Genomic DNA, 5201 nt, shown 5'->3' with positions numbered 1-5201 from the left:
ATATATATATATATATATATATATATATATATATATACACACATATAATCTTTTTTGTTATATAGTATGCATGCAATACAGAAGCATTAAACGCAAACCATATGAGCATTCATTTATCAAATATTCTCCAATAAATTTCAGATGATATTCTCTTATATAAGTAGCACAAGGTGCATAACTCACTATAAATTATCAGTATAATGTACCTTGGGTGTAATATTTGTGTGAGTAGCAGTGAAGGTTACTCCAGTTATGATGAGTCATTCAATGATGTAGGAAATTTAAGTAACAATGTCCTTTGTAATTGATGTATGAACCAAGTGACAGCTTATCTAAGTAGTTAGTATACAGTGTCAATAGTCATAATTTATAACAAATTAAGTATGTAACACATGTGCATAAATATGGAATCAGTGCACAAATTTAGAAGACACCAGTTCAGTGGCAAGGAGGATAGAAGTCCATAGTGTATACTGAAGGTGTGGAGTATTCGCTAGGCCATAGACTAGTCTATTGTGGGCAATATTTTCCACTAAAGGTAGTGGGCTGGCAGAAGTGTTGCACACCAGCAAACTGCTTAGTATATATATGAATATTTTTGTAGATCCTATAATATTTAGTATATATCCTTATATTATGTTCTTTCAAACTTGTATACACACAAAAATTATAAAATAATAAAACTATTGGCTTACTCTAAACTAAGTAAAATTCTGATACTTTATTTATATTTTATTAACATTTTTAAGAAAGACGTAGTATAGTTTATAATAATCATAACTTTATACATTTATTTAACATCATCATATTTAGTAGAAACTTTTGAATGAATGAATTGTTGATTAAAAGTTGTTTTTTTTTTATTAATGAATTTAGTGTCTGAATAAAATATATCCTTATTAATTTTTTTTCATCATAGTATATAGAAATTTTAAATAAAATATATTTCCTACTCCACCATAAATTCTAAACATATTATATAGACCTTATTATATAATAAAATGGGCAGTGATTATTTGAGATTAAAATTATTGGAGATGCATAAGAACATTTTATGTTGTAATTGTTATGTTTACTTAATTTATTTTATCTATTTGATTTTTTTTTTATTATGTTTATAGTAGCTGTGTATTTTTATGTAACTTGAATTTAGTGTTGTCACAATAGAATTAAAAGTGAAACAATATTCACTTTTGACATGTAATATCAAACCAGCCTGAAAGATTGCTCTGGACCTGCATTAGGCAAGAAGTTGAAAATTTTTTGGGCCCATAACATTCCATGGACCCTAAGTAATGCATGTGTAAAATTTGAATGAAATCAATTGGGTAGGCCTCATGTTTTAGGGATTCACATATACAGACACATTCTCAATTTTATATATATATATATATATATATATATATATATATATATGTGTGTGTGTGTGTGTGTGTAGAGTGTTAGGTGTGATGTACAGAAGTAAATATTGAAAAAAAAGTCGACAGAATTTTGGAATAACTTCTTTCATTTATTTTATACATATATTAGCACTTTTGTTCGTCTTTCGAACTTGTCAAATATAACTGTGAAAATACAGAGATCTAGCTTATTTATATAAAAACAGGTGTTTTTGGGGGTTTTGTTTATAACAGAACATTGTTTTGTTTTTTTGTTTTTTTGGGGTGAGGCTTTGGAGACAATGGAAGATGTATAAGCAAATAGATAGATAGGCAGATAGAGAGATAGATAGATAGACTGATAGTCAGACAGATAGAGAGATGGATGTGGTAAAAGAGAGAGAGAAGGGCCATTGTATTGAATTGGTCTTTTTATATATATATATATTGGTCTTTTTTTTATATATATATATATATATAAAGTGATGGTATGTATATATATATAAAGTGATGGTATGTTGCCAGCTTAATGTGGCAGTCCCATGAAAGGAAAGAATGCTACTGTTATTTAGCCCTAGGAAACACCATTCCCAGTTGGTCATGACACATTTTCTGAGTCCTTATGTTTTCAAAAGGGAGATAAGCACCTCCACCCGGCAAAGCCAGCATCCAGAGACTAGTTTCAGAGTCATTGCTCATCATCAGTCTAGAGTAGCATGGCTTGCAAGCTATCAATGCTTATTCGCCTTTGAAAACATAAGGACACAGAGAATGTGTCATGGCCAACTGGGAACGGTGTTTCCTAAAGCTATGCCTATACACACACACCCATATACCCTCATCTCTTGAGATAACTTCTGCTAATTAAAAAAATATAAATATATATATATTTAAAGAGGGAGAGAGTACAGTGAAATTCCATGGGGAATGGAGTATCCAAAGTTTCAGACACAAACCTTCTTCACCCAGTTTCTCTCACCCACTACTTCTTGTCTATAAAAGTAAGCTCACAGTGTCTTGTGTTCCTCACCAACTGCAGTCAGTTTTTACCCTGAAGAAGGACTTCAAAATGTTGGACACTCCACTCCCTGTCACAATTTTACAGTATTCTTTATGTCACTTTAACCAAAAAATACAAGTTTTGCTGACACTGATCACCACTAGCTTCCCTGGATTCTGTTTTATTTGCCTTCTGAGACATCAAAGACATGTCAATATACTTGAGAAACTTTACCAGAAATATCTAAGGCTTATAATGAACATCAGTTGGAAATCTTTTATCCCTCACACAGAAGTGGTGAAGACTGTGGGCTGTCTCAGACTATAAGCTTGCTTCATCTTGTACCATGAACTGGTTTTATCATTTGTTATAGTTATATCAATCTTTAAACATGATGATATGGGGAATCAGTACTTGGAATGTGTCTCCAGCAAAAACTACAAAAAGAGATTTTGTAACATCACAAAAACAACCTTAAATCCTTGAACACCAGCATTGCTCATTGGGAACATTTCACATGAATGACAGTGAATATGTCTATAACAAAAAACAATAGCACACAGTTTGAGAACACTTGAATTGCCATGAAATAGTGAAACATAACACCTCTAAAACTAAAGAATGTTAAAGCTTATATAGAAGAGGATCCAAAGATGATTTTGCCTGCAGTTTGGTCACACTACACTTTCAAAAACTAGACTCATCATCAATGAACAGTTAAATATTGGCATACCAGCATACAATATTTGCATGCACACAACTTTAATGATACTAGCAGAACACTGCTGTCTTTTATGGCCAAAGGTGTGCTTATTTACTAAGTCTTAGTTCCTCCTGTACAGTAGGCCTGTACACTGGGTAGCAAGATGTCTCCAATAATCCTAGTTTAGAGCATAGTTGCCTGCATCTTTTCAGATGATGCTAAGTTGCTTTAGATCTTTTTTGAAGGTGTCATAACATATCATCTTGGGTCTCTCTCTCTCTCTCTCTTCATCCCACTGATAGTACCTATCATATAGCACCTAGGTTACTTGTCCTTCTGGCAGTCAGAAAACATGAGCTGCAAGTTTTGTTCTTCTTTCTGCCACAATCTCTTACAGGCTGCAGAGATTGGTTCTTCACAGGACTTCAAAATTTGTGATTCTGTTCTTGTAGATAATCTCCAGTATTCTGCATAGACACCATTGGTAGAATGCATTCAGCCTGAGTGACCTTGGCAGTCTTTTCAGGTTTCTCTTGCAAAGACTGCTGTTGGAAGGACAGTGGTCTGGCACAATAGGATTTTCATTCAGTCACAAATCAAAGTGCTAGCCTAGATCTTATTCATTCCTCTGAACACAGCTGCTGCATGCCCAATTCAGGAACTGACATCTTCCTCAGTACTCCTTTCTGTAGCAATAATGCTGCCAAAGTTTGTGGTATCCCAGAAGACATCCCCATCTTTAAGAGTCTCTATACCAAATTAAGCTGCTGTATGAGAACTGAAAGTGGCAACACAGAATTCTTCAACATCATCACAGAAATGAGACGGGGCTGTCTCCTGTTACCCCTGTTATTTCTTCTGGTCATTGACTTTTTCATGAAGAGTCATAAATGGACCAATTGCCAGAATGCAGTGGACAGTAGGTAGATGCCTAATGGATTTGGACTATGCTGATGACATTGTGATCCTGGCTAAGTTATACTCAGTGCTCCAACAAATGACAACCAGAGTGACTATAATAGCTCATCTACTGCTGGGCTAAAAGCTCATTTTGGACAAATGCACTAGAGCAAAGCTACTGTTGGTATGATTCTTGACCAAATTACATAGTACATTTATCACAAAAATTTAAAACTAGCTGCTAGGTAGTTATCTGAGGGTCTATGATAGAAATGCTGTCAAAATTTCTACAGGCTTATGGCTGCAATGAGGAAATGGCTATGCTCAAAATTGAGTTAATGACCAAGATAGATAGATAGGTAAATAGATATACTTACGTGTGCATATCCATCCATCCCTATATAATTAAGTTTGTATGCATATCCATCCATCCCTATATAATTAATTTCATCAACCAGTGCTCAACTGGTACTTATTTTATTGATTCCAAAAGATGAAAGATAAAATTGATCTTGGAATTTGAACTCAACATAAAGGGCTGGAAGAAATGTTGCTAAGAATTTTGTCTAATGTGCTGATTTTGCTAGCTCAAAACCTTGCATTTCATCTTTTCAGGGTCGATAAAATGAAGTACCAGTCGAGTACTGGGTTTGATATAATCAATTATCCCTTCCCCACTAAAACTGCTGGCCTTGTACCAAAATTTGAAATACAAGATATATATGATTATGATGTATTGTTACACCATTCTCTCTCTCTCTTCTCACACACACAAAAATGAAACTCATTTCAATGCCAAAAATTGAAAATTTATTTTGCAATCTGGTATTATTATATTCAGTCATTTTAAGAGGTAGGAAAAAGATATTTTTGTTTTAATATTATACTTTTACTTCATTCTACACATACATGCAAACGTTTTTTTAGATGAACTTATCGTTTGTTATCTTTCCACACACTTTGTTACCACTAACTTCTATAACCTCTGCATTTTCACTTATTAATTTCAAATTTCTTTGAATTTTCAATCTAATGTAATCCACACTCTCTCGAAAATGTATTTCTGCGAAAAGTTATCTAAAATTATGGGTAAAGAAAGAAATAGCAAAAAATATTTGAAAATGGGGGTGGGGGTAAAATTTCCGAGGGTTCCAACCCACTGCACCCCGTTTTCCAGGTATTTATTTGATCATATCACCCGCACGATTTTCACTAAGGA

The 5201-nt window shown here is 33.5% G+C and overlaps 1 protein-coding gene across 1 annotated transcript in view; it reads right to left on the bottom strand.

Annotated features, from left to right (window-relative positions):
* Nucleotides 1–5201, bottom strand: part of LOC106867882 (leucine-rich repeat-containing protein 58) — a 25603-nt gene that overhangs the window by 16422 nt on the left and 3980 nt on the right. The gene's annotated exons all lie outside the window — the stretch shown is intronic.

The sequence above is a fragment of the Octopus bimaculoides genome, chromosome 5 (assembly GCF_001194135.2).
Source record: "Octopus bimaculoides isolate UCB-OBI-ISO-001 chromosome 5, ASM119413v2, whole genome shotgun sequence".
Lineage (NCBI taxonomy): Eukaryota > Metazoa > Mollusca > Cephalopoda > Octopoda > Octopodidae > Octopus > Octopus bimaculoides.
Note: the sequence above shows the minus strand (reverse complement) of the source record. Positions and strands in the feature narration are given on the sequence as shown.